The sequence below is a fragment of the Tiliqua scincoides genome, chromosome 3, assembly GCF_035046505.1.
Source record: "Tiliqua scincoides isolate rTilSci1 chromosome 3, rTilSci1.hap2, whole genome shotgun sequence".
NCBI classification, from domain to species: domain Eukaryota; kingdom Metazoa; phylum Chordata; class Lepidosauria; order Squamata; family Scincidae; genus Tiliqua; species Tiliqua scincoides.
In genome coordinates, this window is record NC_089823.1 from 202,664,452 (window position 1) to 202,677,073 (window position 12,622).

The 12,622-nt window shown below is 42.4% G+C and overlaps 1 protein-coding gene and 1 pseudogene across 1 annotated transcript in view; both read left to right on the forward strand.

Moving 5' to 3' along the window:
* CLSTN2 (calsyntenin 2) overlaps positions 1-12,622 on the forward strand; it is a 429,960-nt gene that overhangs the window by 34,812 nt on the left and 382,526 nt on the right. The window lies entirely within an intron of this gene.
* On the forward strand, positions 352-454 carry LOC136647059 (U2 spliceosomal RNA; annotated as a pseudogene).

Below are 12,622 nucleotides of genomic sequence, written 5' to 3' on the forward strand. Positions count from 1 at the left end.
TGAGCAGAGAATTTCCCTGTTCAAGTCTCACATGGGTCATATATTTGCCAGGTGGCCTTTATATAGAGTGATCACTACCTCTCAGCCTGCTCCATTTGCAATTGAAAATAATACTGACCTGCCTTACAAAGCTGTTAGACCTGTGTGTGTGGGAAGCTGTTTGGCTACCTGGACTGCATATGTCCTTGTGTGTGGGACAGAAAAGACAACCTAAATTTTGGCCTTTTCTGCATTTTGTGTCTTAAATATTTTGCATGAAATGCATCTTTCTGATATCGTTGAATAACTTCTTTACAATTATAACTACATTTGTTAGAATTTTTAGGAAAAGGTAACACTTTACATCTCTGGATGCATTCTTGGCCTTTTGGCTAAGATAAAGTATAGTATCTGTTCTACTTGTAATATTAGGATATCCAATTAATATTGGGAGCTGTTTTAATGGAGAGTTTATCTGCAATTTTGTACAACATTTGGCCTTTAAGGAAAGTGATACTATTATTATTAATAAGAATACTTATCTGGTTGAATAGCTGTTCTCAGAGTGGTTTATGTAATATCAATAATTATGTGATTATCCATGCAGTATCTGTGTAACTCAAGGCACGCCTTTTTGCCATCCTTTGCAGTGAAGCAAGTGGTGATTAGATAATCCATCAGTTCCCAAACTGTGGGTCTGGGTCCAACCAAACGACACATATGAGAATCATGTGATTTGCTGGGTTTTCCCTCTCCTATATAGCAACATGGGCTTGGGGAGTGGAGGATGATGCTTATTGGAATCACAGCATGGGAAATGGTAACTTCAATATAAAGACACCTGCCACTTAACAACGGTTTGCTTAAAGACAGACCACATATGACGGTGGTTAAAGCTCAATAAAGATGTTCTTAATACGTCAATCATGTCTCCCATAGCCTGCAGCGGAGTGTCTTTTAACACAACAGAGAGGCTCTTTATGCAAAGAAGAGGCAATCTATCTCCAGTAGCCTGTGCAACCAGCTAGTGTCTGGCAGGGAGTGTCTTACACAACAAAGGCAATAAATTGAACTGAATGTTCACTTAATGACCTAATTGCATAACAATGAGGATAGGAGAACATATCCCTGTCAAGTGGTGCACACCTGTAGTCCCAATTTCTATCATTCTCTTCACTAAAGTTTTAGTTTGGTCTAGGTCATGTTATTCACATGAATGGGAGATTCTCATCCAGGAAAGGGGGGGGGGTTGATTTGATTGGAATGATACCATTGACAAAGGGTGAAGCCTTATTCCATCCCATGCCAAAATCCCAATTCAAATGTGGATTGGGCCTCCTCACACGTCTGCTATTTACTGGAAAGAAATAAGTTCTTTAAGACCAGTCATATTCTTCTTGTAACCTCTGCCTACGTCCACACTGTTTTGTTGATTTTTTTTTCCATGAGGATAAATTGCAACTGACTGCATCAGAAAAGGCTTATTCTTCCTTAATAATAGTTGAAATACTTTTAAGGGAACAAAAAACCATATTGAAAGTTTTTTCTTCCTGGGCAGTAAAATAAAAATGTAGCTTGTAACTAGCGTACTTACTATACTTCAATGATGTATTGCATTGTAATTACATGGCTGACTAATTTTAAATTGTTCTGTAATCAACCAAAAGCTCATAATCCTACCCTGAGATAGCTGTTCTTTATCGCAGAAAATGTTGCATGTTGGGCCCTTTTAGTTGTCACTGGTAAATATCTATCAATAATTCAGCAGAAAACAAGTTGGAAAACTATATAAACTTTAACATAATAAATATATCTAGCTTACAATCTTAAAATCATTTGCAAGAATTTCTCATATTGAGTCTACTAGATCTTACTTCGGTAGGAAATAAGATCTCTCATGAGAGAAGTTGTTTCTTCTTTGACAGCATTTTCACAGGAGAGTAAACAGCATGAACATTCATTCTTAGTCTAGTCCTTACTTTTCAGGATTATCTAAACTCAAATGGAAAATACTAAAAATTTGCAAGCTTGGGAAAAGTAGATAACTTTCTATAATAGGTTTAACTTTTCAGAAATCGCTACTCAAGTGTTCCTTACTATTAATTTTTAGTGGTATCAGTTTCACTCACTAGATTGATCTTAAAATAAAATCAACTAAGCAAACATCTATTGTAAACATATGAAGTGTATCCAAACATGCAGCAATAAAGAGTCACTCACAGAAAGGACTTTCCTTTCCATTGTGGTACCCTCAGCCCTACAGACTGCTATTTCTGAACCCTAGAACAATGTGGAATGTGGTGCAAGGGACAAAAAAAAAATTCTCAAACTGGGCAGAATCACTTTCTGCAAGGTAACAGAAAGTGTACCTCTTGATTTCTGGTGTATTTCCCTTCCCCTGCATATCTCACACAAATTCTGCGCATTCTCAGAAATCCATCCACAGGCATGAATTTTGGGGGGCTCTAATGTTGCAGCGGGGAAAATTTGATGCAGCTGTGTGCTCAGTCCTATCCAATTTTCTAGTGCTGATGCAGCCATGTCATTGGGGTGTGTACTGCATTCTGTGATGGGGAAACAATCATGGAAGCCTTCTCAAGGTATGGTCATGTTTGTTGACCTCAGGAATGCACTGTGGCTGCATCGGTGTGGGAAAGTAGGATAGGATTGGACCCTGTATTGGCTATCATGTATGTTTTCTGACACACTTCAGGTTATCTGAAGGGTTTTATCCCTGTTTGCAGGGTTATGACACTATGTGCAATGGATGCACAGAGAGAAAATAGCATAGTGCCTGTTGTCCATGTTCCCAACATCCATGTGTTTATGAACTCTGTGTTCATGAGCACATGAGCTTGTGTATGTTGGGGTTGGGACACTGGGTGCAGTTCCACTTCATTATTTAGGATTTTGGACCACGGGAACATGTCTGCCAAGTTGTAAATTATATTTTTTCCCAAGGTATTGGATAGCAACTTTATTTGCAGGTAGTGTTCCCTAAATGATTCATTTTTCACATCAAGCACACCATTGATCAAGCAGTAATCCCATACCCTCTTTCCTGAGAGTAGGTTCCACTAAATTCAATGAGCCTTATTTTTGAGTAGACATGTATAGGATTGCACTGTAAATTTGTTAGTCTTAGCAAGTATTAAGAAAGCAAGTATGCTTTAAAAGTATCTTTTTCAATTTTTGGTGCTTCATTGATTATAATATTCAACATTCAAACAGATGGAGTGCTGCGGGTTTGTGTGTTAGCTTATTGTGAGTGTTTTTTACAGTTTCCGACTTAATACTCGTATGATGAGAGCCAGACTTTAAATGGACAGGCAACATACATCTCAAGTAGAGCATATGACTATATAGGGTAGAAGTTTGATTTGGGTCTGCAGCATTGCATACTAGAACAGTTGTAGTATTTTCCTTGATTTATGTGATTATGATATGACATGCCTGTAATTCTTAAAATGTTTACATAGAATAGACAAGTAATATTTCAGGAACCACCACCATGAGCCATACTCTTGCGCAGGAAGTCCTTACTTAAAGTAGCAGTTTCCTAAAACCTATCTACGACATTGAAACAATGTATAAGGAAACCACTTTTAGGCATGCTTTCTTGGAAATGCCTCTACTATGGTGGTTCTCTACTACATCACCTATCGACATTCTGACCAGCAACAGGCTGCATATGTGACAGCCACCTCTGCTCCCTGTTCACTCCCCCCCAAGCCACGGAAGCAGAGGAAAGCTGTGCTCCCCTTGTCTCCAGGGGTTTTTCTGAGCCCAGCAGAGGCAGTGCATGGACACATACTGCCTCTGTGAGGCTGAGAATGGCCAAAACCGGTGAAAAGACATGTGACATTTTTCACCTAATAAGGCATTCAGAAGGCTCTTGGGGAGCCTTGGGGAGCCTCTAGAACTTCTGGGCCTCTGAATGCCTTGTAAGGTGAAAAATATCATGCCTTTTTGCTGGTTACAGCTATTCTGAGCCTTGCAGAGGCAGCACGCAAATGTATGCTGCCTTTGTGAGGCTCAGAAGAGCCTCCAGAGGTGAGGAGATAACAGCTTCCCTCGGCTTCGGAGGCTTCGCTTAATGTCAGGGTTGACAGGGGTTGACGTCGTTGCTTGACGACAGGCTGTGGGAATGTATGTTAAGCGATACACAATTGTAGTTTATACTTGTTTCATAATGCCCAGCAAGACTGTAACACTTAGTTTATTCCTCTTTGTTGATGTAAAATTACATACAAAAGTACATACGCATACTATCGCCCTGCTCTGAATGGGGTTGTTCTCCCCCTGAAAGAGCAGGCTTGCAGTTTGGGGGTTGTGCTGGACTCACAGCCGCTCCTGGATGCCCAGGTGTCGGCTGTGGCCGGGAGTGCCTTTGCCTAGCTTTGCCTGGTGTGCCAGCTGTGGCCGTACCTGCCTCAGTCAGAGCTGGCCACGGTGACATCAAGATTAGACTATGGCAATGCGGTCTACGTGGGGCTGCCCTTGAAGTTGGTCCAGAAGTTGCAGCTAGTGCCGAAAGTGGCTGCTGGTGTGGTTGCTGAAGATCGGAGATTTGACTCTGTCACACCGCTGTTCCAGCAGCTGTACTGGCTGCAGGTTTGTTTCCAAGCCCAATTCAAGGTGCAGGTTTTGACCTTTAAAGCCCTAAACGGCTTGGGACCAGCATATTTGAGAGACCACCTTCTTCCGTATAGTCTGGTCCGTTCTCTTCAGTCATCAGAGAGGGCCCTGTTGGTTGTGCCACCATCAAGAGATGTTAGGGGAATGGCGGTCAGAAATGCGCATCAGGAAGAGATAATATTCTGGGAGTATTCTTCTACTCCCAGATGTATCACATAAAGAACAATCATATCTATGAGGGAAATGTCTTAGCATATGAGGGTAAAGATGCTACTGTTGTCCCCAGGAACAGACATTTTAGAAAAGTCAGTAGTATGCTTTCAACAATCATCCTTCTATAGCTTTTTTTTTTTTATTCAAAGCACTTTACATGTATTGTTCATGTTTACCTTATCTTGTTTTTACCTTAACCTTAAGTATTAGCTGCCATCCATCTGCAATATGGAGATGAGTGGTTTGTATAAGGCAGAGATTTTCAACACTTTTCATCTCATGGCACACTGACAAGGCACAAAAATTATCAAGGCACACCATCAGGTTTTTGACAATTAACAGGGCACACTTTGCTGTCAGTGGTCTCATACACCCCATCGGCCCTACTAATGACCTTCCCCCAATTTCTTGTGGCACACCTGTGAACCACTTGTGGCACTCCAATGTGTCACAGGACAGTTGTTGAAAGTGGCTGGTCTAAGACCATCTAGTGTGACAGAAAAGAGGTTCAAGCCAGTGAAATACTGACTCACAGTTTAGTCTCTGAGGGCCCAATCCTATCCAATATTCCAGTGTCAGTACAGCCATACCAGTGGGGCATGCACTGCATCCTGTGGTGGGCAGGCATTCACAGATACCTCCTCAAGGTAGGGGAACATTTGTTCCCTTGCCTTGGGGCTTCATTGTGGTTGCACCGGTGCTGAAATTTGGGTAGCATTTGGCCCTTAGTCCGCTACATTAGTCTTTATCAGGTGTTATGCTAACTCTGCCAAATTTGGTGAATCCAAGTTGGACATTAATGATAATAGAAATTAATTTTAATGAACCCAACATGCGTGTGCTTCTGAACTTGTTTGATGGAATCTTGAAGGACTATGCTAAAAAGTTGATCTTCAACTTGATATGGGCAAATACAGTAGTTTTTTCCTTAATGTTTTTCTCTTATTTATTTGAACTTTTATTCTAGCTAAAACAATATATTCCCTTCTCCTCCCCACCAAAAATGAAGGCATCCTACCAAAAAAGCATACTCTTTAAAGTGAAGAATTGTTAACTGTTGCCTGAAATAATTCTGGAATGAAATGTACTGTATTATCTACAATGCTAATCAAATGCTAATCTTAAACCAAACATAAGTGTACCAACTAAGCACATTACATTGCATTATCAAGAAAGCAATGTAGATACACATATAGAGATACACACAGCTCTCACTACTTCAAACTGATGCTTGTCCTTTGGCTCATGGAATGCTCATACTGTGTGCTGGCATTTAAGGGTTAAGAGAACAGAACTGGAAGTAACTGAAATGAACCAGGGCTGGTTTATTGAAGGGTTATTTGTAATATCCAAGATTAGAGAAAAGTGATATCAAGTGGTGACAGGAGAAATTGCTACATTTTGCAGCTGGCCATAGCTAAAGAGAAAATGCACTGAGCTCTGCAATTGAGCGGTGGGGGGGGGGGAAGAGTGGGGGAGAAAAACAGAACCAGGCTTGAGAGGATTGGGAAAAGGAGACAGACAGATCTGCCTGAGAAGGCAGAATGTTAGCTAGCCACTATCCTTTTAAAATGGGATTCCAGTTATGGTGTGTGTGTGTGTGTGTGTGTGTGTGTGTGTGTGTGTGTGTGTAAGAATAACTCAATGGGTTATGCCCATCCTTTTAAGGTATAGAATGTTTGGCTCATTGTTTTATCTGTTTTGATAACTTTCCAAGCTCCTATTTGAGAATATGGCAAGTGTCTGGAACACGGTAAGAACATTGGTTGCAGCAGGCAATTATAAGGATATGGCAGTATGGGGTTATCTTATGTTGGTGGAGGCATTCCTGGGATCAGGGCCCTTTATTTGTCCAAGCAGATGAGACCTATTTAAACTTGATGGCAGGATCTTCAGTGCCCATGGCTATTGGCCTCAAAATTTTGGAAAATTTCACCCTCCATGTGCATGGTAGGAGTAGAAGAAAGAGGAAAAGGGTAAAAAGGAGTCCCTTTACGTACTCTCCTGTTTGTAGTGGTTTCAAAATGAGAGTATACAACATGGTGGTCTAACACATGGCCTGTGAGCCACATGTGGCTGACGAGGCCCTTTTAGGTGGTCCCCGAAAGTCTGGGCAGAGCCCTCCCATGCCGCCTCCCACTTCAGAAGCTGTTCGATTTCCTTGCCATACTGTTCTAGTTTTTCCTAGAAGGAGAAGTCAGAATGGTATGGCAGAGAGATTGTAAAACCCTACCGCATCCGCCTCCACACCTTGCATCCTAAGTCTGCTGAATGACATCATCACATCGCCACCAATTACTTTTAGGTCGGCATAGCCAGGTGTCATGCAAGGGTCATGCACCCCCTCCAGCTGCCCAAAGTTGGACTGCCCTGGTATACAAAGAAAGTTCTGACCACATCAGTCTTTAATGAAATCTTAACCAATGCCAAGCCTCTTGTTCAGATTGCAAGGGAAGCACTGGCTTCTACTGATGGTGGTTCTTAGCCTGTCTAATACAGTACATAGCCTTTTGTCATGCACTGGTCTCAACATTGTTTTTTAAAAAGCATAATACATTCAATACACTGCGGCATCCATATTTACAGATTTGGAACCCGCATAGTTCATCATCCATGGGTTCCAAACCCATGGCTGAACCCCACTTAACGCCTCTCAGATGCGACTGGAACCTTGTTCCTTGTGCCACTCTGTCTCAAGCAGCCCACAAAATACCAAACTTGCATAGTCATTTTGTGAGATTCACAAAGAACTTGCCTATCACAAATGGCTCTGCAGACACTTTTGAAATGGTGTTTATGAGCTTGCCTAGACTTTAGTTCCAGTGTTCCACCTGACACATTGTCTGCATGAATTTATCTTACAGGAGTTAGGTATGTGCTTTAAAACTACAAAGCAGTGGCTGTTTTTACTGCGATACCACTGCCCTATTTTACCATGCTGCTGTGATGTTCTGCATCAGTATATGACAGTGTTTCTCAAACTATGGATCGGGTCCCACTAGGTGGGTCACGAGCCAATTTCAGGTGGGTCCCCATTCATTTAAATATTTTATTTTTAATATATTAGACGATGCTACCATGGTATGTGACTGCATTTGGGGAAATGTTACAGACCTGTATTTTTAACAAGCTACTACGTATATTCTTTTAACAATGATAGTAAATGGGACTTACTCCTGGGTAGGTGCAGGTAGGATTGCAGCTTCGATTGTTAAAAATTTTCCTGCTTGATGATGTTACTTCCGGTCATGACATCACTTCTGATGGGTCCTGACACAGTCTCATTCTAAAAACTGGGTCTTGGTGCTAAATGTGTGAGAACTACTAATTCCACATCAGCAAAATGGATCCAATTGTGTGATTACATATGCATCTTCAAAATGTGGTTCATTTCTGTGCTAATGTCTTGCTTCCTAGCTAGGCAAGAGAGGAAAGAAAATCACCTCAATAAATGACCCTTATTGAGTTCATCATTTTGTTCTGCTACTTTTAAGAGTGTTTTGAAATTGATGCTAAATTTACATTATTAGTTGAGCAAAGGTCTCAAATTTTAAATTCTTGATGACTGAGAAGATTGTGGCATCACTTTTTTTTCTTCTGTATAAATGGGTACATTTACCTAGAATTCACAGAATGCACTGAGAGAACGGCTGCGCCTGAAAAAATTACTAGCATTTTGCTGTATGCTTCTTAAAATACAGTAATACCATCACTCTTTGGACCATATTTTTAAAAGGTTGATTGGATTAGTCTTATAAATGCTGAGTAGGGTCATATATTTGATGGCTGATGATTGTGCTAGGCTTTTATTTAGTTCAAATATACAACAGGAAAAAATAGCTGTTAGTCATTTGTTGCAAAGAGTGTAAGGGACTGCTGATTTAGATGTAAATTGTCTCCAGATAGAATGGAATTGTTCTGGTCACTAGCAAATCCTTGTTTGGGGGTGTAAACAAGCACCTAGGAACTTGCCGAACAATTTTAGTTCTAATATAGGAGCTATTAGTCCTAGTGAATTGCCTATTGCCTGCCATGTTATTGTTGAAAGTTTTTTTGCGTATGCAGTTTGCAAAGAATACTTGTTGAGCTGAAAGCAACTATTGTTCAAAGTTATTTCCCTGCAGAAAGGTCTTAAAGATCTACTAAATTGAGTGTTGGGAGAGTTAGAACAGACAAAAGAAAATATTTCTTTACTCAGCGTGTGGTTGGTCTGTGGAACTCTTTGCCACAGAATGTGGTGATGGCGACTGGCCTGGATGCCTTTAAAAGGGGATTGGACAAGTTTCTGGAGGAAAAATCCATTATGGGGTACAAGCCATGATGTGTATGTGCAACCTCCTGATTTTAGAAATGGGTTATGTCAGAATGCCAGATGCAAGGGAGGGCACCAGGATGAGGTCTCTTGTTATCTGGTGTGCTCCCTGGCGCATTTGGTGGGCCGCTGTGAGATACAGGAAGCTGGACTAGATGGGCCTATGGCCTGATCCAGTGGGGCTGTTCTTATGTTCTTATGTACAGTGAAAGGATTTAAGAGGATAATGCTGGTGCTCTAAATTTGATTGCAGTTTAGTGGTATCTGAAACATAGGATAGAACAAAACCTGCATTTTTGCAGAGGATAATTGATTACAACTGAAAGGACCAGCCTGTAGAATAGATGGACTTTAGAAAATGCATTTTTGGGGGTTAAGCGGACAACATCTGCTTCTGTTAGATGGAAACAGTGCCAGGAAGGGGCATGTTTGGATTTCTAAGAGTGGCTTTCTATAGGAACATGAATATATTTGCGGAGTTCAATTTATGGATTATATAAGGAATTAGAAAGTTGACTTTTTATGGTGGTCTTATAGATGGACAAATGTGTGCTGTTCACTAGCTCAAAAACTAGTGACCTAGAATAGCAGGTTCCTGTGTTTTTCTCATAGTTGCATAGTAAAGACAGTACCATAGCCAAAGTCCTCCACTGGACCCCCATGACACACCTGCTTTCCCCAGATACTGCATTAGGTTCTACTTCTGGCATGGAGGGTTCAGGAGCAGGCCTGGCCAGGTAGGCCCTGTCATGGGTGTGGGCTTCACCAACCCTGGAACCACACACCATGCATAAAGGCAATTCTGGTGGGTTTTGTTAATTATACATATGAGAAATGATACATCTATTGAAATTTTTGTATAGGACATTGGTATACTGTATCATCTTTCTCTCTGACACAGTACTCAACATGGATAACAAATAATTCAGATACCATTAAAACCAGCTAAACTAGTGGTTCCCAAACTCCGACAAGGGAGTTGAGAACCAGGTGTTTGCGTGGATTGCGGGGAGCAGTAGCAGTGCTGCAGAAATTGCAGTGCTGCCGCTGCCAAAGGGCTTTGTTTCATACCTGGGGGGGAAGCACTGGCCTCCTTCAGGATCCTGGAGGCTCGCAGCCCCCTCTGATCTCCTCCACAATCAGTTTACAAACCCTTATCTCCGATCTAGAGCTACTTTGGTTGTCCCCTGGTTGGGAGCATTCTAAGTGAAAAGACCAAAACATATGAAAGTGAACTAAACACCCAAACTCTAGGCCAGAGGTTTCCAAATTGGTGCGTTGCAATGGTCCAGCCAGGGAAGCCCAGTCTTTTTGTCATGAAAATGGGCTGCAATGGAATTTTTGAACAGTTTGGTGCTGGGGTGCATAGAGCACTCTTTGCACAGGTCCCTCAGGGTGTGTGGGGCAGAGGCAGGAAAATCCTGGGAGCCCATTGGCCCCAGGTGACTGGTGGGCATGGTGTGACTGTTGCTGGGGCTGTGGCAGGTTCCCAGCCTCAGTCCACGCTTGGATCTTCGAGCCCACCCGCCCTCCCATTGTACAGTCTGAGATTAGCTGGCTGCTGTTTTACAGGACCAGGTAGGAATTTTTTGCTGTTAACCTGATTGGCCTTTGGTTGGCAGTTTTTTCGCCTCCCTCAGACTGGCATTTGGGCTGAGCTGAGCTGAAAATGTTAGTTTATGCTGTTGCCCTGGGTTAGGCAGGTGGCGTGCTGGCAGGAAAGCCAGGAATGGGGGTGGCGTGCATGCTGAGGTTAGTAAAGTCAAGGGGTGAGCCAGGACTGCTCTGACAACACTTGTCCGGGTTGGTGAGGCTGGCTGGCGAGCCCCTTGGCTGGTTTGAGCAAAGGCCGAACTCAAGGCTTTGCCTGTGTGGATCGGTGCTAGCCAGCTGCCTCGACCCTTCAGCGTTGGCTGTGATAAGATAACCCAGTCTCCGATTGGGTGACGCTTTGAGTCAGTATGTCATGTCCATGGGGTCTGGGGGAGGCAGATGGCCAGGCCTTTCCCCCAAAATGACTAGCAGTCACCACGCTTGTGCTGGCTGCCTCTTAGCTAGGTTTTCCCCACTGCAGGTTGTTTAATTTTAATAAAGTTATCAATCCAAGCCTCTGTCTTGTGCACTCATTGGGGGATGCCTGTGTAATGGAAGCATGGGGAGGCTCGCAGATGGGTCCACGGGTTCCTTGAGCCCTCCAGAGGGGCATAGCAACCTCTGCTGAGGTTTTTTAAAAGCCGTTTTGTTCCTGGGTGGTGGTGCGATCCACCAGAGTGCTGCCGCCACCCCTCACCTGCAAGCACTCATAGCAGCCCAAACTCTCAGAGTAGGCTTCACTATGGTGAAGTATGGTGAAGTATACACTATGATGTGTATGCACAACCTCCTGATTTTAGAAATGGGTTATGTCAGAATGCCAGATGCAGGGGAGGGCACCAGGATGAGGTCTCTTGTTATCTGGTGTGCTCCCTGGGGCATTTGGTGGGCCGCTGTGAGATACAGGAAGCTGGACTAGATGGGCCTATGGCCTGATCCAGTGGGGCTGTTCTTATGTTCTTATGGGCTTCACTAGATTACAAAAAGTAAAGAGGAATTTTTAACAAAACCTTTGTGGAAGTAAATTCCACAATTGGCACACAACTGCAGAAAAAGCCATTTTTTTGTTCTGCTAGCAGCTACTTGACCTCCACTGGCAGGAGCAGCAGAAAAGAGCATCTTCTTGACTGTTGATGAATAGGCAATTTTTCAGGTACAATCGCTCTGAACTAAATAGGGATTTGAAGGTTAAGGACAGTGGTGTTTTGTGGTTTTTTTTTTGGTTTTTTTTTAAATCATGCCTGGAAACAAATTGGCAGCCAATGCAGATAGGTGTAGTTTAGCCCCATGGCAACCTTGCTACTGTGATTTCCTTTTATAGTTGACTATTAAAAGTACAGGAGTTCTGGTCATCTTTGCATCTGGTTGCTGTGTTGGTTTTTTTTTTTTTAAAGCTAGGAATGTTGCCTTCCTGGAATGACTGCTGTTAATTTCTAACATGGGAGTTTTGTCTGTAGAAATTTGGTGAGGGGAGAAGACTATGACCCAGTCCAGTGTTGAGTCCTTTCATTTTAGAACAGTTTAGATCTGAACCCTGTTGAACTGTTCCCCATTAAGGCCTGTGTCTGTTTTTGGGGGAAAAAGCAATGTGTAGCAAAGACTGAAAAATCAAAAGATTTGTACAGAAGACTTTCCCCTTGCGATGCAAAGGAAGGCGCATCTTGTAAAACTTGGAAAGACTTTAATTTGTTTGGGAAGTGACCCACATCTTTCCACAAAGCAGCAATGTATTTTGCCCATGGCAGCAAAATAGCCACTGCTGGCCCTGACAACTGAATTGTGTGTGCCATTGTTAAACCACTGGTAAGAAGCTATGTATGCAAGCTCTGAAAATTGGATAATAAATCTTTGAGTTGCATTTCAAAAGTAACTTTGATTTATGTAGTT